The sequence below is a fragment of the Carcharodon carcharias genome, chromosome 26, assembly GCF_017639515.1.
Source record: "Carcharodon carcharias isolate sCarCar2 chromosome 26, sCarCar2.pri, whole genome shotgun sequence".
Lineage (NCBI taxonomy): Eukaryota > Metazoa > Chordata > Chondrichthyes > Lamniformes > Lamnidae > Carcharodon > Carcharodon carcharias.
The window spans coordinates 6,676,535-6,696,050 of record NC_054492.1 but is presented as its reverse complement, the minus strand read 5'-3'; the positions used below and the strand labels follow the sequence as shown (position 1 = coordinate 6,696,050).

Below are 19,516 nucleotides of genomic sequence, written 5' to 3'. Positions count from 1 at the left end.
ATCTCTCCCTGTTCTCTCTAAACCAATGCCTCTTTTCCCACTTTTTATGCCCCATTGAGTTCATTTTGTCTACAGGACCCACTGCTCATTTGAGCCTATTTCCTTAATCTACTGAGCACTGTTCCTCCTTCCCTTCTTGACCCTATGCTAACTAAGATTGTAATTGATTTCGTTACTTCAGGTGCAGTCTCCCCTCTTTACAAAACTGTCAATACCTGTCTTCTTAAAACAAAATTCCTGACCACCCCTCACCCAGCCTTAAACTACTGTCCCATCTTCAAATTCACTCCTTCGCCATACTCCTTGAACTTGTCATCATCAAGTACCAAATCCATCTTTACCACAACTTTGTTTCTACCCCTTCACTGGTTTGGGCTGTTTTGATCCTAATTTACAAATGACATCTTCTGTGACTGTGATCACAGTGCATAAGGGCTGCTAGGCCTTTCTGCAGCCTTCGGCACTGTTAACCACACCAACCAAAGAGAGCCTGGGAGAAGGGATTTGGAAAAAAATGAGGGGGGAGGGCAGGAGAGAACAGAAAAATTTGGAATGTTGACAGCATTTCTCATTACTATCTTCAAGTAGGACTTTATGCATTAGACTAAAGAACTAATTTTTCCCCCACAGTTCTACGGTAATAAACCAAAATGTCAGTCAGCCAATTAACTTTCAGAATGTGACCCATGGCTCAATTCATAGCAACATGCTTCTCAGTATTATTCATGGTACTGAATGAATATTCACATTATCATCCATACTGTGGATGGATGAGGGTGGAAGTAAAGCAAGAGGATGACAAGCAGAGAGATGAATAAGGGATGTAGAACTGCCTTCCATTTTAGGGATGGACAGAAGAGCCTAAACCACTGACATTTTGATCTCAAAGTGACCTGAACTCTCAATTAGGTCTCATGGCCTAAACTTACATCAAGATATGGATTACATCTAACACTATCTTTCTGAGAGTTAGAGCATTATCTTATATATAGTTTATTATAAGTTACTAAAATTAGTTTCTTACTAGAAAGGACTGTGGTGTTCAAGGGACAGTCAAATCGCCAACCCGGCCAATTACCACCCCATCAGTCTACTCTTGATCATCAGTAAAGGGGTCAACAGTGTTATCAAGTGGCACTTGCTTAGCAATAACCTGCTCACTGAGATGAGGTGAGTGTAACTGCCCTTGACATCAAGGCAGCATTTGACCAAGTACAGTATCAGGAAGCCCTAGCAAAACTGGAGTAAATGAGAATCAGGGGGAAAACTCTCCACTGGTTGGAGTCAAACCTAGCACAAAGGTAGATGGTTGTAGTTGTTGGACGACAATCATCTCAGTTCTAGGACATCACTGCAAGAGTTCCTAGGCATAAACATCTTCAACTGCTTCGTCAATGACCTTCCTTTCATCATAAGGTCAGAAATGGGGATGTGCGATCATCAGTGAACAATGTTCAGCACCGTTTGCTCCTCTGATACTGAAGCAGTCCATGTCCAAATGCAGCAAGGCCTGGACAATATCCAGCTTGGGCTGTCAAGTGGCAAGTAACATGCTCATCACACAAATGCCAGGCAATGATCATCTCCAACTAGAGTCATAGAGTCACAGAGGTCTACAGCACAGAAAAAGGCCCTTCGGTCCATCAAGTCTGCACCAGTCAGGTGCGGTATCACCAAGGCTCTATACAACTGCAGCAAGACTTCCTTATTCCTGCACTCAAGTCTCTTTGCAATAAAAGTTAACATAATGTTTCTAATTGCTTGTTGCACCTCCATGTTAGCTTTCAGTGACCTATGAACAAGAACACCCAAGTCTCTTTAGACATCAACATTTCCCAATCTCTTCCCATTTAAGAAATACTCTGCATTTCTGTTTTTCCCTACCAAAGTGGATAACTACACATTTTTACACATTATATTCCATCTACCCACTCACTTAGTCTCCTTGAAGCCTCTTTGCATCCTCCTCACAATTCACATTCTCACCAAGTTTTGTATTATCTGCAAACTTGGAAATATTGCATTTTGTCCCCACATCCAGATCATTGATATAGATTGTGAATAACTGAGGCCCCAAGTACTGACCCTTGCGGTATCCTAATAGTCATAGTCTGCCAACCTGAGAATGATCCATTTATCCCTACACACTGTTTTCTCTCCATTAACCAATTTTCAATCCATGTCAGTATATTTCTCTCAATCCCATGAGCTCTAATTTTGCTTACTAATCTGTGTGGGACCTTATCGAAAGCTTTCTGAAAATCCAAATACACCACATACACTTATTCTCCCTTATCTACTCTGCTAGTAACATTTTCAAAAAACTTCAACAAGTTTGTAAAACATGATTTCCCTTTCATAAATCTATGCTGGCTCTGCTCAATTTCACCATTATTTATCACATCCTTTAGAATGGATTCTAGCAATTTCCCTACTACTGATGTCAAGCGAACAGATCTGTAGTTCCTGGTTTTCTCTCTCCCTCCTTTCTTAAATAGTGGGGTGACATTGGCTACTTTCCAATTTGTAGGCGCCATTCCAGAATCTATAGAATTTTGAAAGATGATCATCAATGCTACACTATCTCTACACAACCCTCTTTCAATACTCTGGGATGTAAATCATCAGGCCCAAGGGATTTATCAGCTTTCAGCTCCATTAATTTCGCCAGCACTTTTTTTTTTTACTAATACTAATTTTCTTTCAGATGCTAAATCCCAATAGTCCCTTGGCTATCTACTATCACAGAATCTCAGAATTTTAACAGCACAGGAGGTGGCCATTCGGCCCATTGTGTATGCACCAGCTCTCCAAATGAGCGTTATGACCTCGTGCCATTGCCCTGCCTTTTCCTGGTCCCCTGCACATTGTTTGAATAGAAACAATTATCTAATGCTCTCTAGAATGCCTCGATTGAACCTGCCTCCATCACACTTCCAGGCAGCGCATTCTAGATCCGAACCATTCGTTGTGTGAAAAAGTTTTTTCTCACGTCTCATTTCCTTTTGCAAATCACTTTAAATCTGTGCCCTTGCATTTCTGATCCTTTTACGAGCAGGAACAGCTTCTCCCTATATACTCTGTCCAGCCGCCTCAATTTTAAACATCTCAATCAAATCTCCTCTTAGCTGCCTTCTCTCCAAGGAGAAGAGTCACCTGCACACCAAGATCTAGATCATTAATATATATCAGGAAAAGCAAGGGTCCCAATACAGACCCCTGGGGAACTCCACTACAAACCCTCCTCCAGCCCAAAAAATATCCATTGACCATTACTCTCTGCTCTGTATTTTTCAGCCAATTTTGTATCTACATTGCTACTGTCCCTTTTATTCCATGAGCAATAACTTTTCTCACAGGTCTGTTGTGTGGCACCGTATCAAATGCCTTTTGAAAGTTAACGTACAGCACATCAGCAACAATACCCTCATCGACCTTTTCTGTTACCTCTTCAAAAAACTCCAGCAAGTTAGCTAAATATGGCTTCCCCTTTAGAAATCCATGTTGGCTCTTCCTTATCAGCCCATATTTTTCCATGTGACTACTAATTCTATGCTGAATAATTGTTTCTAGAATCTTGCCCATCATTGAAGTTAAACTGACTGGTCTGTAATTGCTGGGATTATCCTTACAACCTTTTTTGAACAAGGGCGTAATGTTTGCAATTCTCCAGTCCTCTGGTACCTACCCAGAGACTGAAAAGTTATGGCCAATGCTCCTACAATTTCTACTGTCACTTTCTTTAATATCCTTGAATGCATCTCTCCTGGTCCCGGTGCCTTTCAACTTTAAGTTCTGATGGTCTACTCATCACTTCCTCCTTATCAATTTTGAACCCTTCTAGTGACAGAGTTTTCTTGTCTGTCATCATGGCCTGAGTAGCATCAACTTCCTTGGTAAAGACAGATGCAAAGTATTCACTTAATACCTCAGACATGGCCCCTTCATCCACGTGTAAATTCTCTTTTAGGTCCTTAATCGACCCCACTCCTCCTTTCACTGCCCTTTTACTATTTATATGCCTATAGAAGACTTTGGTGTTCCCCTTTATGTTGGCTGCCAGTCTTTTCTCATAATCTCATTTCACTTTTCTTTTTCACCTCCCCTCTGAACCTTCTGTATTCCTCTTGGTTCTCAATTGTATTTTCTATCTGACACCTGTCACAAGCACACTTTTCCTTCTTTATCTTAATTTCTATCCCTTTTCCATCCAGGGAGCTCTGGATTTGTTTGCCCTACCTTTACCTTTTGATGGAATATATCTTGACTGTGCCGAACCAATTCTTTTTTGAAAGTAGCCCATTGTTATGCTAGTTTTTCCTGCCAATCTTCCATTCCAGTCTATCTAGCCCAGCTCCGTTCTTGCCCCATCAAAATTGACTCTCGCCTAGTTAATTATTCTTAATCTGAATGGCCTATCATCCTTTTCTATCATCACCCCAAATTTTACAATACAATAATCACTGTCTCCTAAATGTTCCCCCACTAACACTTGATCTACAACTCATTTCCAAAAACCAAGTCCAACATTACATCTTTTCCTGTGGGATTGGACACACTGTAGAAAATTTTCCTGAATGCAATCTAGGAACTTTTTGCCCCTCTCCACCCTTTATATTGTAGACTGGTACAGTGGTACTCAGGTAATTAAAGTCACACATTATAACTACTCTATAATGCTTGCATCTCTGTAATTTCCCTGCAGATTTGTTCTTCTACATCCTTCTCACTAGTTGGCAGTTTATGGACTACGCCGAGCAATGTAATTGCACCCTTTTTGTTCCTTCGCTCCAGCCAAATTGATTCTGTCCTTGAACAATCTGGAACATCCTCTTTCTCCAGTATTGTATGCTCTCCTTAACCAATACCGCCACCCCTCCTCTCCTATCTTTTCTGATACACCTTGTACCCAGGAATACTTAACACCCAGTTCCTCAAGCCAGGTCTGTTATCGCTACATCATCATATTTCCACATGGCAATCTGCGCCTGTAACTCTCCAATTTTATTTACTCTACTCAGTGCATTCACATACATCCATAGTAACCCTGATTTAGATTTTGTTACTTACTCCCCAACTTCACCTATTAACTTACTATTCACTATACTAGTGCTATCTACCCCTCCCAGTATTTTCTGCACCCTGGTATTCCTCTCTAATATTTTCTCTTGGTTCCCACACCCCTGCTGAGCTAGTTTAAAGCTTTCTCAACAGCAGTAGCAAAACTCAGTCCCAGCTCAGTTTAGATGCAACCCATCTGACTTATACAGGTGCCATCTTCCCAGGGCCAGTCCTAGTGTCCCAGGAATCTAAAGCCCTCCCACCTGCACCATCTTCCCAGCCATGCATTCATATGCCTTACCCTCCTATTTCTCACTGGGAGTAATCCAGAGATTACTACATTTGAGGTCCTGCGTGCCAATTTTCTACCTAGCTCCTAACTTCTTGTTGAAGGACCACATCCCCCTTCCTACCCAAGTCATTGATACCAATGTGGACCACGACCTCTGGCTGTTCACCCTCCCCCAGAAGAATGTCCTGCAGCTGCTCTGTGACATCCTTGACCCTGGCATTAGGGAGGCAACATACCAATGTTTCAGGGAGATTGTTTGCATCTTCCTCCATGAAGACAGGCACAAAGTATTTGTTTAGTTTTTCTGCCATTTCTTTATTCCCCATTAGAAATTTTCCATTCTCTGCCTGTAATGGGCCCACACATCTTTACTAACCTTTTCCTTTTTGCATACCTATAGAAGCTTTTATAGTCTGTCTTTACGTTCCCTGCTAGTTTAATTTCGTATTCTATTTGCTCCCTCTTTATCAATTTCTTGGTTCTCTTTTGTTGAATTTTTAAATGTTCTCAATCTTCAGGCTTACTACCTTTAGGCAACTTTATATGTTTCTTCCTTTGACCTGATAGAATCATTAACTTCTCTTGGTCGTCATGGTTGGATCACTTTTTCTAGTGGCTTTTTATACTTTAAAGGAATGCAAATTTGTTGCAAACGATGTATTAATTCTTAAACACTAGTCATTGCTTGCCTACTGTCATACCTTTTAACGTAGTTTCCCAATCTACTTCGGCAAACTTGCCCCTCATACCTTCGTAGTTTCTTTTGTTTAGATTAAAGACCCTAGGTTTGGACTGAACTACATCACTTTCAAACTTCATGCAAAATTCTATTATATTATGGTCACTCTTCCCTAAAGGATCCTTTATAATGAGACTGATTAGCCCTTTCTCATTGCACAATACTAGATCTAAAATAGCCCATTCTCTAGTTGGTTCCTCAACATACTGTTCTAGAAACCCATCACGTGTATATTCCAGAAATTACATTTCATTCTGCTGCCCTGGTAAATCCATACATACATCCACAACTTTCCCAATGCTCCATTCTTCCAGTTTCTGTCATATTCATTCTGACCCTCCATGTCAGCATTTCTGAAATGTCTTCCTTTTGCCTCAACTGAGGATGCCCCTCCAAAGTAGATGGGGTGCTCAACCTTAATTGATCCATTTCCCAAACTCTCTCTCCCCTTCCCCTTACTTTCCACCCTATCATATTTTTTCTTTACTCTTTCATGGGATATGGACATCATCGACAAGGCCAAAATTTGTTGCCCATCCCTCATTGCTCTTGAACTAAGTGGCTTGCTAGGCCATTGCAGAGGGCTGTTAAGATACAACCAAATTGCTGTGCCTCTGAAGTCACATGTAGGCCAGACCAGGTAAGGGTGCCAGATTTGCTTCCCTATAAAGGGCATTAGTGAGCCAAAGGGGTTTTTAACAACAATCAGTAATAGTTGCATGGTCACCATTACTGGGAATAGCTTTCAATTCCAGATTTTATTAATTGAAGTTTATATATTTTTTTAAATCAGCTGCCATGGTGGGATTTGTACTCATTTACCCAGAGCATTAGCTTGGTTCTCTGGATTACTGGTCCAGTGACATTACTATTCCGCCACTAGCCTCCACATTCAATGGATCAACAACTTCCAGAGAAATGCCATATTTTTCCCTTCCCAGTATACTGACGGTACTTTGTCCACTCTTCCATCACCCAAATATCCACCCCTGTTCCCATGGCAGCAAAGATGCCCTTCCATCTCCTCTCCTCTCACCCTCCAGGATCCCAAACACTCCTTCTAGGTGAAACAGCAATTTACTTGTAGTTCTTTCAATATGCTCTGCATCATGAGCAGCGAATAGCCTCTTCTACGTTGAATCTGCATTTGGCTTTCCCAGTGATTATTTTGCTGAGTACCTCTGCTCAGACCACAGCATGACCAAGCTTCTGGTTGGTTACCATTTTAATTCTCTGCCCAACTCTCACTATAACCCTGGTTTCCTACACTGTCCCAATGGAGCTCAAGAAACAGTACCTCGTCTTTCGATTACAACTTTACAACTTTATAAACTTGATACCAAGTTCAACATTTTACATCAATACCACTGCTTCCTTTCGTTCAGGCAGCAGATACTGGTAATGATTCTGCTATTCATTCAATTACTCCTTCCTTCCACATATACACATGCCTATTTATTCCTCCTCCCCTTTTCCCTTCCTTTGTACTAAAACTTGTTCTATCTTTGACTTCTTCCAGTTCTAAAAATGTCACCTGCTTGGTATGTTAACATTTTTTTTTGATCCACAAATGTTGCATGACCTGTTAAGCATTCCCAGCATTTTGATTATATTACAGGTTTCCTTGCCCATATTTGATCTAATGCCTTGGACATCACAGGGCCAATGTCGAGGACCCTCAAGACCACTTATGCATGTCTGTATACCACTGTCCTGCTGGTGGATCAGGACATACCCAGGAATGATGGAGTGTGTATCTGGGACATTGGCCATAAGACGTGATTCAGTATGACTATGTCAGGCTGTAGTTTGATTAGTTTGTGGAACAACTGTCCCAATTTTCGCACAAGTTCCCAGATATTAATAAGGAAGACATTGTAGGGTTGACTAGGCTGGGTGTGCCTTTGTCATGTCTGAATCTGATGCTTAGGCAATCCACCTGGTTTGATTATTACTATCCCTTAATGGCTCTATAGCAGACTGTCCTGTCTGTCCATCCTGTTATGCTTTGCAATTGGGAAGCAGCTTTTATAATTTGGAGGGAAGGTAATTAAATAACAAAATATACTTTAAAGAGGGAGTGACATTTAAAATTAATTCAAGGAACTAAATTAATGGCAAATCCAAGGTTATTATAGAAAAAACACAGCTACATCAGCTGATTACAGAAATTAGACTCTTGAACGACGTAACACAGGATACAATTGTATGTACAAAACGAATGTGTTCTTCTTACAGCATGTCACAGTTTAAACGCAGCCAGGCTCATATAATAACTTTAGTATTTTTGAATGTAAAGCCACTGTACCTGCTTTATCCTTTTTTTAAAAAAACATCCGAATATTTTTAGTCACAATGTACTAATGGCAAAGTCAGCGCTTGTACTTTAGGTGTTCTGCATGACATCATCTCCAACAGCAGGTTCCGGGGGAGGGGGGGGTGTCTGAGAAGCTTAGCCCCACCCACATGCGCGCGCTCACCATTGCAAAAATAGTCCCGCCCCCACGGGAAAACAGCCAAATCCCGCCCCCGATTTCCAAAGCCCCGCCCAAATCATGTTTAAAGGGCTCACAGATCATCCGCGGAATAACCCGGGGCCCCGCACTATCTCGCTAGGAAATAAATCCCGGGGCCTTGTTCCATTGGAGCCTTTCCCCTTCCCCTGGCAGTCAGCTGTGCCGGACCGAAGGCCGGTGAACAGCCCGATCCCGAATCCATCACCCCCTCCACCCCCCCCCCCCCCAAAAGTCTCACCCGCCAGCCTCAAATCCCGCCCTAAGCCCGAAGTCCCGCTACGCTGATTGGTCACGGCATCCCCATGACGCTGTCAGTCTCGGCCGCCAAATGGGAAACAGCTGGTTCCTATTGGCTCACGACGGTGTCAATCAAATCAGAATTGGCCCCGCCCCTCCACTGGCCGCCTCCCATGTTGGCACTTCCTAAGTCGAGTTGGGGTTAAGTGGAGGGTGTGAGGCCTGAGGCGGCCTGACTGACAGGGACCGAGAATGATAATTCAAATAAACAAGAGCAGGTAGGGAGCAGAATCAAATCCCTTCAGCAACCGGGGCCCAATTGGGCCCGCTCCGTCTCCACATCACTTATACAGACTGGGGAAGAACCCGCCTCAAATCCCGCGGCGGCAGTGACCTACCTCTGAAATTAAAATAACGGAAAAAAGAAAGGGAAAAGAGCGAGCGGCCTATGTCCGCCGGCTCGGCTCAGCCCCGCTCGCTCGCCCTCCCGGCCCTGTTTACACGGACAAAGCGGCCCGCTCAGCCTGCCCCTGACGTCACACACGGCGGCGGCGCCTCCCATTGGCTGCCAGGGGCAGGCGCTGCGTCATGGCCGGCACGAGGAACCTTTGCTCCTGTCAATCAAAGAGCCCGGGGGTGGGGGTGGGGGTGGAAGATCCCTGTCAATGCAACATTGCTTGCTCTAGCAAGGCAGCTACACTAAGGCTGCAATGCAAAATATTACTTCATTACTTTTGTATGTTTTTGCTATTTGCCAACCTTCCAGGACTACCCTGGAGTCTGAGGAATTGAAAATCAATCTCCATAGACACTGGTTTGTGCAATCCTGGGGAAAAAGTCATAGGGACATTAAAGAAGATAGTTTTTCTTTCACCCAATCTAATCTCTCTCTCTCTCTCTGAAATTACTGCACTTCATTCTCTCAGGTCCAACCCTGACATTGTCATCAAACCCGCTGACAAGGGTGGTGCTGTTGTTGTCTGGCGCACTGACCCCTACCTTGCAGAGGCTGAGCGTCAACTCGCAGACACTTCCTCCTACCTCTTCCTGGACCATGACCCCACCACTGAACATCAAGCCATTGTTTCCAGGACTGTCACTGACCTCATCTCCTCTGGGGATCTTCCTCTCACAGCTTCCAACCTGATAGTCGCCCAACCTCGGACGGCCTGCGTCTACCTCCTACCCAAAATCTACAAACAGAACTGTCCCGGTAGACCGATCGTGTCAGCTTGCTCCTGCCCCATGGAACTCATTTCTCGTTATCTTGACTCCCTTCTCTCTCCCCTTGTCCAGTCCCTTCCCACCTACATCCGTGATTCCTCTGACACCTTACGTTACATCAACAATTTCCAGTTCCCTGGCCCCAACCGCTTCCTCTTCACCATGGACGTCCAATCCCTCTACACCGCCATCCCCCACCAGGATGGTCTGAGGGCCCTTAGCTTCTTCCTCGAACAGAGGCCCGAACAATCCCCATCCACCACTACTCTCCTCTGTCTGGCTGAACTTGTTCTCACACTGAACAATTTCTCCTTCAACTCCTTTCACTTCCTCCAAATAAAAGGTGTGGCTATGGGTACCCGTATGGGCCCCAGCTATGCCTGTCTCTTTATGGGGTATGTGGAACATTCCTTGTTCCAGTCCTACTCCGGCCCCCTTCCACAACTCTTTCTCCGTTACATCGATGATTACTTTGGTGCTGCTTCATGCTCTCATCGGGACTTGGAATAGAAAGATGTTGAAAGGCTGAAATGAGGTAAATGGAATGGGAGGGGACTCTGTGGAGTATAAATAGACAAGTTGGTGCAAATGGCCTGTTTCTGTACTGTTTTTTCTACATATGCATGAATGCCCTAAGTGACTGACAATATTGTCCAGTGAGATCAATTATAAATTTAGCCATGAAAAGGTCTTCCTCTAAGTTTCTTACGTTTAAAGAAACAATTTTAAATGTGGTGGTGATGGTGTGTTACAGGCAGGGAATCCCAAGTTGCTGTGGCAGCATGTGTTTGTTACATGCATGTTGTAGTCTAGAGCTATGAATAGTGATAGTATAGCTGAAAAAAGAGACATGTTGAAGCTTTTCATCTTATACTCGTCAGGACAGCACAAGAATACCAATATAAGGGGAAAACAACAATTTATACAATTTATATGCAATTTACAATTTATACAGTTTCCTTACATATCTTCATAGGCTCCATCCTGCGCTCAAATTCACCTTTGAAATGGAACAGTCAAATGAACTCCCTTACCTTGACCTACTAGTTGGGAAATCTGCCAGGCGTGATCTACCACAAGCCTTCTTTTGCTGGTCAATATATGCATTGGGATTACAGTTTTGCACGCAATAAGACTGGTTTTATCGGCAACCTTGTAAATAGGGCTGGAGCCATTTGCTGACCGTGCAAGCTTGATGCTGAAATAGGGCGCGTCAAAGGCATTCTGCAGCATAATGGCTACCCTGATCAGATCATTTCACACTGTATATCATGCAAATTCATAAACGAGCCTAAAGCCATCACTGTCGGCCCTGAAAAATGCCCAGTCTACTTCAGGTTACCCTGGAAGGGCAAGGTATCTGAAAAATTCGAGCAACAGGTGAAGCTAGCTGTTTCACACTGCTACTATGCAGTAGCAATACGAGTGGTATTCGCCAATAACAGGATGGTGCCATCAAGCCAAAAAGACCTTCTGCCTATCACACAAATGAGTAATGCGGTTGATGAATTTCAGTGCCAGTGTGATGCTAGGCTTGTTGGCCACGCATCCCAAAGATTGGCGGATTGTATCAAACAGCATGTCCCAATCATTGTTCACAATGGGCAGGGTACAGACCATATCCAAGCAGCCCTTACTTGCAAAACTCAAAACATAGTGTCCAACTTTAGATGTGATTCCACGATTGGACAACATTCCTAAATAATGCTCAGTGTGCTAAGAATTACACTGACAATTAATTTCAGATTGTCAGTCAAGCTCGCAGTATGGCACATTTGAGTGTACTGGAAGCTACATATATTAATACACAGGGCCCTGTTCTTTACAGACAGAAAGAACATGCACACACATTGTACCTGTTTCAGCTAAACAAAATAAGTGACAGCCATTCACTGACTCATATTCCTCAGGGTTTCATCATAAGTATAGATTGAAGAGTTTTCTAACTGGACATTGGTGCTGGCGATTGGCGGTGCTCCCTCTTTATATCTGCCCTTATTTTTTTAAGTCGTGTTTGGTATCATTTTTCTTTTCCCAGAGTTAGTTTACCCAGTGCCTCCAGCCTTCCTGCGGGCTCTCCTCACTGCCTTAACCAATCAGGGTCAAGCTGCTTAGTTTAAATTTCAAGCAATGCTTGGCACTTAACTGTCAGTCACCATGGGTAGAATTTTCCACTCGGCGTGTGGGCACGTTTTCGAAACGCTCGAGCATGAAATAGCGCGTGATGACGTCAGGCGAGTGTCCCGACATCATCGCGCACTTGAGCAATATTTTGGTTGGCGGGCACGTGTGAGAGTTGGCAGCGCACCTGCTGATGACTAAGAGGCCTATTAAGGCCATTAAAGTAACAATTGACGGTGATTTTTCACTGCCCACCCAATGTTACGGTTGGCAGGCAGGCGAATCGGTCTTTGCATTTTTGAGGAAACTTCATTCAAGGGCGGGATGAAGTTTCCGTAATTAATTTAAAAAAAGATTTAAATGTTTTGAACAGAGTTTCATCATCCTTAACTTGAGGTGTCTCATTCTGATGCATGGACACTTCTTCCTGATTTTACATTCTGTTTTTATTGATTTTAAATTCGTCAGCTCTCTGCCTTCAGGGAGCTTTCCTTCCGTGCTCCCCCACGTCCGCACTGACTTCAGTGCTCGACCTCCTCCCACCCTCGCCCCAGCAGCGCTGAGCCTTTCAGCGCACCTTTCACGCTAGCTGTTAATTGGCCAGCCAGTGTGAAATCGTGGTCGGGTCCGTTCCCCGGCCACTCCTGGCCCACCAATTGTGGTCACCCACTGACCCGAAAATTCTGCCCCATGGTTTGGTGCATTTCCCATGGCAATGCCTCTCATTCAGAGTCCACTTGCCAACCAATCAACACTCTTTTTTCATACAGTATAAATTGTTGTTTTCTCCTTATATTGGTTTTCTTGCAAAGTGTCCTGATGAGTGGAAGATGAAAAGCTTTTATGTGTTTCTGTTTCTAGCAATACTCAAGTTCTGTACTATAAAACGACTATTTGTACACAAGAATACTTTCCACTTGCCTGCATAAGTGCAGCTCCAACAACACTCAAAAAGCTCAACACCATGCAGGACAAAGCAACCTGCTTGTCTAGCATCCCATCCACCACTTTCAACATTCATCCCCTCCACCACAGATGCACAGTGGCATTAGCATGTACCATTTATAAGATGCACTCATCAAGGCTCCTTCGACAGTACCTTCCAAACCCATAACTTCTACCATCTAGAAGGACAAGGGCAGCAGGTGCATAGGAACACCAACACCTGGAAGTTGTCCTCCAAGCCATACACCATCCTCACCTGGAACTATATCACCATTCCCTCACTGTCGCTGCATCAAAATCCTGGAACTCCCTAACAGCACTGTGGATGTTCCTACAACTCGTGGACTGCAGCAGTTCATCAAGATCACCACCACCTTCTCAAGGGCAATTCAGGACGGGCAATAAGTGCTGGCCTAGCCAGTGACGCCCACATCCTGTGAACAAATAAATAAAAAGTTGGGAGAGCATGATGCCCAAATTTTTATCTACTACTGATAAAAGCAAAATTTCACATGTGCAATCACTTTTATGCACAGACCACTGATTTACAGAGTTAATAGAAAATGGACAGAATCATGGAATTTGATTCTGTACCAGAAATACTGGTACAAACCCAGAATTTTGCTTTCGCCTGACATTAGTCAAGATACTGGACTATAAAAACAAAAAACTGCGGATGCTGGAAATCCAAAACAAAAACAGAATTACCTGGAAAACCTCAGCAGGTCTGGCAGCATCGGCGGAGAAGAAAAGAGTTGACGTTTCAAGTCCTCTTGAACCTTCAACAGAACTGAGTGAATCTTAGGAAAGGGGTGAAATATAAGCTGGTTTAAGGTGGTTGGGGGGGGTGGTGGGGGAGAGAAGTGGGGGGGTGGTGTGGTTGTAGGGACAAGCAAGCAGTGATAGGAGCAGATAATCAAAAGATGTCACAGACAAAAGAACAAAAGAACACAGCGTTGAAGGTGGTGATATTATCTAAATGAATGTGTTTAGAATATATCACCACCTTCAACGCCTCTGTTCTTTTGTCTGTGACATCTTTTGATTATCTGCTCCTATCACTGCTTGCTTGTTCCTACAACCACACCCCCGCCCATTTCTCTCCCCACACAACCTCCCCTCCCCCCACCCCACCTTAAACCAGCTTATATTTCACCCCTTTCTTAAGATTCACTCAGTTCTGTTGAAGGGTCATGAGGACTTGAAACGTCAACTTTTCTTCTCCACCAATGCTGCCAGACCTGCTGAGTTTTTCCAGGGTACTGGATTGTTCATTTATAGTCTGCAGGGAAACGTAGAAGTCTAGAACTAGGGGGTAATATAGAAAAATAAAGGGTTTCCCATGTAAGATGGTGATAAGGAGAACTTTCTTCTCTCAGAGGGTTATTCTCTTCCCCAGTGAGCACTGGAGGCTAGATCAATGAATATACTCTAGGCTGAGTCCGACAGATTTTCGATCAATAGCAGAATCAATGGTTGTGGGAAAGGCAGGAAAGTAGAGTTAAGACCACAGACAGATCAGCTTTGATCTTATTGAGTAGCGGAGCAGACTCAAGGGGCTGAATGGCCTACTCTTAGTCCTATTTCTTAAGTTCTTATGTTATGTTCTTAACATCTTAATTACCCAAGATCACAGCTTTTAATTAACTAGCAGGAATGCAGGAATATTTGAAGCATCACATTTAAAGGCAACTCTGATTTAAAAAAAAATCCCTCTCTGTGTGTAAATAACCCAACAAACCCGAACTGTGACACCTATATTTGGCCAACTACATCATAGGAAGTACTTGAGCAGTATTCTTCCAGAAACAGGCCAGTTAAACATCACAAGCATAATCCAGACTGTAACATACAGAGCCAGGAATGGTGGTCCATGCTGGGAATTAGAGACAAGGAGAAAATTCATAGAGAGGTATACAAAAATACATTTTGCAATCACCTGAAAACATAACATTCAGGGTTGTAAAGAGCTGTTGTAAGGTTTGGATCGGGTACCACAGGGGAAGGGAAATCTTTATTCCAGATTGTTAATACATGAATGTAGGTAACAATCAGGACAAATACATAGGCTAGAGACATGTGCAGTAGAAGATAAGGTGTAATCGGGGTTTCCCTGACATGGCTTACCCCGCTAAGTGGAGATTGGTACAACACATTCAGGGGAAAGGGGAAGACAGGCTGCTCAGGAGAGATCAAATAGAGAAGAGGCTGGTAGAGTTGTAAATGATAAATACACTGGGGAAAATGGAAAATAAAAACTTGCATTTATATAATGCTGTTCACAAACTCGGTTTTACAGCTAATGAAATACTTTTGAAGTGTTGTCACTTACAATATGGAAACACGGAAGCTAATTTTCTTGTAGCAAGCTCCTACAAATGGCAATATGATAATCTGCTTATGTGATGTTGGTTCAGGTTTAAATATTGGCCAGGACACTGAGAATAGCTACCCTGATGTTCTTCAAAATTGTGTCATGGGATCTTTTCCATCTGCCTGAGAGGGCCATTGGAGCCTTAAATCAAGGTCTCATCTGAAAGACATTTATGGCAGTGCAGCACTCCCTCGGAGTGGAATGAAGGTAAAGGAATCAGATCTGGAGGAATGGAAAGTGCTCAGTAAAATGGTCTGGAGATTTCCATTGCAACAACATTAAAATAACACTCGGTTTGTTACTGGCCGTCAGCTCCCAATTCAAGGAAGGACCGAATACTCTCTGAAGTGATAGGGAGGATATGTGAAATCAAGAAGATGATATAATGGGTCATTTCAATGAACCGAGTATAAGCCAGGAAGTGTTTTAGAGTAAGAATTAATAAATGTAATACATGAAATCTCTTGACCCAGTGTGATAAATAGGGAAGGTACAGAAAAACTACAAAGAAAGTGCATCACACGTACATAGCTAAAATTAGATATTCAAATAGCATGACGCACATGGTTCATTGAGAAAATCAGAAGTGAAATGAGGAAGTTAAATTGGTGCTAAAACCCTGCAGGAAGAAGGAGGTGGGGGAGCGGGCTCTTGGTTGATGACGGAAATTTCAGAAGCACTTCAAAAATTTCATTAAAGGAAACAGGAAATGAATAAAGCGATGAATAAAGCTGTAGATGCTAAACACACCAGCAAGAAATTCCTCCTCTACTATAAGATTACTATAAGAAGGTAGTCAGGGAAGTGATGAGAACCTTAAAGGATGCCAATGAAAATGAGAAAAAAGAATATTTGTAACGCGGGATGAAAGCTTACTTGGACAAATCATTCCAAAAGATTTCAGCAATTTCTTCCTGTGACAAATACAAGATTAAAGACCTCAGCATCAACCAGGTGGATGTTCTAGCCAGGCTTAGAGGGTTCAAAAAAACCAAATCTCCTACCCCAGGGGATTAAGGGAGACACATGATAACATTTGTGAAGAGCTACTAATCATTATGAGACAGTCAGTGAATTGGGGGAAGACCCATTAATATAGAAACAAGCTAACATAGCTTCAACAAAAACTAAGAAATAGGAACAGGAGTAAACCTTTCATCCTCTCGAGCCTACTCTGTCATTCAGTATGATCATAGCTGATCTTCTGCCTTAACTCCACTTTCCTGCCTGCTCTCCATATCCTTTGATTTCCTGAGAAACCCAACATCTGTCTATCTCGACCTTAAATATACTCAACGATGGAGCGTACATTATCTTTGGGTAGACAATTGCAGAGATTCACAACCCTCTGAGTGAAGAAATTTCTCCACACCTTAGCTCTAAGTAATTGATCTCTTATTCTGAGACTGTGCCTATGTTTTAGTTTCCTCAACCTGGGGAAACCTCTCAGTGACTACCCTGTCAAGCCCCTTCAGAATCGTACATGTTTCAATGAGATCACCTCTCATCCTTCTAAACTCTAGAGAGTATAGACCCAATTTACTCAGCTTCTCATCATAGAGCAACATTCTAATTCCAGGAACCAGTCTCTTAACAGTACTGCCTCTAAGGCAAGTAAATATTACCCTTGGCCTCATGGTCTTAAGTCTTTAACATAGATTCTAAATAGCTGAGGCCACATCTCTGTTCCTGCATGACTCCACTAGTTACGGCGTTTCAAATTGAAAACGCTTCTATATCAACCTTTTATGGCACCTTATTGAATGTCCTTAAATATACTGCATCTACTGCTCCCCTTTATCTACCCTACTAGTTATATCTACATCCTTAAAATACTCTAATACATTGGTCAAACAAAATTCGCCTTTTGTAAAACTTTGTTGACTCTTTCAGATCACACTATGATTTTCCAGATGTATTGTTAAGACTTCCTTAATAATGTCACTAATGCTGAACTTTACAAGATGGTTATGTTTTGAAATGGCCCCTTTAAACACCTCAGTTTGTATAAATGTCTGTGTGATCCAGGTTCATTGGGTAGAAAAGCTCAAACTCATTGAACTCACCTTTCACAGTATCTCAAAGAAAAAGGACAGCTGCAGCTGAGACACAGAAACAAAGAAGCTACAGTTGTGGAAAAGCATGGAGAACCGTTTTGTGTTAATAACCAAGCAGCATGCTTTTAAGAATTTGGATTTTGTTCAGAAGAAAGAAAATAGAATAGATGGGACTCTTGAAGATTTAAGGAAGGGGAGTCATCGAGGGGTGCCTTGGCGGTGATAATTGTATCTGGGAAAAGTCGGTGGAGTGGAACGATTGCCAAAGGACACTGGATGTTTTGACCTGGCATGGTAGGGAGAAGTGTACCTTCACTGGGGAGCTGGAAGTGACTTTGGGACTGTTTCTTTAATGCTACATATCTGCTAGAAGTGTGACATGCAGTACAAGTATTTCATAAGGCATATTTCAGTTGTGTTAGTTAATGCAAAAGTACCTTTGCTTCAGTTTGGTGTATTAGTTGCCTGTTAATTAATGTTTGATGTTGTTCATTTTAGTTTGTTACAATAAAAATCTTAAAAGGTAAAATTGGGAAATTCATCTCTTTTTAATAGTTATCATAACAATAATAGACTGATGTCAGGCTAATTGGTCTGTCGTTCCCTGTTTTATTTCTCCTTCCTTTCTTCAGTAGCAATGTTGCATTTACTAACTTCCAATCCGCTTGGACCTTCATAGAGTCTAAGGCCAGAACATTACGCTCATTGGGCGGGCGCACACCTGACCCGAATAAGCGTAAAACAACGCGTGATAACGGCGGGCGAGCGTTCCGATGTTGTTGCACACTCGTGTGATATTTCTTTCGGTACAGGGGTCAGCAGCGTGCCCACCAACAATAAAAAGGCCTACTAAGGCCATTAAAGTCATAATTGAAAGAAATTTTTCACTGCTTGTCCAATCTTATGGTTGGCAGGCAGGCAAAAAGGCCAAGTGGCCTTTGGATTTTTTAGGAAACCTATCCACAGGAGGATGAGGTTTCCAACAGCTATTAAAAATTAAATTAAAATTTAAACATTTCATTAATAATGTGTACCTGCTCATATGACAGAGTCACATGAGGGGACATGTTTTTTTAACAATTTAAAAGTCTTTATTTTTATTTCTTAAAATCTTCACCTCCCTGAGGCAACTCTGTGCCTCAGAGATCTTTTCCTGCACACAACTGCAGAAGTTCGCGCTCGCCCTCCTCCCCACCCCCACACAGGCAGTGTTGCAGCGCATGTTTCACACTGGCTGGGGCCTTAGTTGGCCCACCAGCGTGAAATCACGGTCTGGCCCTGATCACGGGTGGCGGTCGGCTTCCCAACCGCTCCCGCCCGCCCTGGCCGAGCCCACCTGACGAGGGAAAAATCCTGGCCCAGGAACCTTAGGAAAATATCCCGTGCATCCACTACCCCTGCGGCTACCTCTTTGGTGCAGGCAATCAGGTCTAGGGGATTTGTTGGCTTTTAGTTCTTTAGTTTCTCCAATACTTTTAGCTTTTATTATTAATTACCAAAAGCTCCTCATTCTTGAATATTGCTGAAAAGAGAGACATGTGGCTGAAGCTTTCCGTCTTGACTCTTTGTTCTTCATTCTTCCTCCCCCTTGGTTCTCCATGGGTGGAATTTTCCATTCTGGGCCTAAGTCCTGTGCTGGGGGCAGGAACTGGGAGTATTTCTCACCGCGGAGGCTGGTGGGAATTCACGTCGAATTGCACGATGCTGGCCTAATTAATTATGTGGTCGGGGGGCTTCCCCGATATATCGTGTGGCAGGGTATGCTGGATGGCGCATGCCCAGCTGTGATATCCAGGCACCATATTTAAAAGGTGCCCGGACATCAATTTACCCACTGTTGAAAGAGGAGATGGCTTGCCAACTGCAGGGAGCTCTAGCCCCCAAATTCAGTGACGCATCCCTCGAAGTGCTGCTTAACGCAGTGGAGGCCAGGAGGGGTGTCCTCTACCC

General features: G+C 43.1%; 1 protein-coding gene and 1 long non-coding RNA gene across 13 annotated transcripts in view; one reads left to right on the top strand and one right to left on the bottom strand.

Moving 5' to 3' along the window:
- Positions 1 to 9,378, bottom strand: part of zfand6 (zinc finger, AN1-type domain 6) — a 48,314-nt gene extending 38,936 nt beyond the window's left edge. For 9 of the 12 annotated variants that reach the window (XM_041174781.1, XM_041174789.1, XM_041174787.1 and 6 more), the window contains exon 1: positions 9,244 to 9,378. The gene's annotated coding sequence lies outside the window, so the exon portion shown is untranslated. Of the gene's footprint in view, positions 1 to 8,400; positions 8,789 to 9,243 lie in introns of those variants that run through there. The other 3 variants (XM_041174784.1, XM_041174785.1, XM_041174793.1) reach the window with 2 other exon arrangements.
- LOC121269814 lies at positions 9,007 to 18,095 on the top strand. The gene is made up of 2 exons (XR_005941420.1): positions 9,007 to 9,123; positions 17,585 to 18,095. It is a non-coding gene; the product is annotated as an uncharacterized LOC121269814 (long non-coding RNA).
- The last annotated feature ends 1,421 nt before the right edge of the window (positions 18,096 to 19,516 follow it).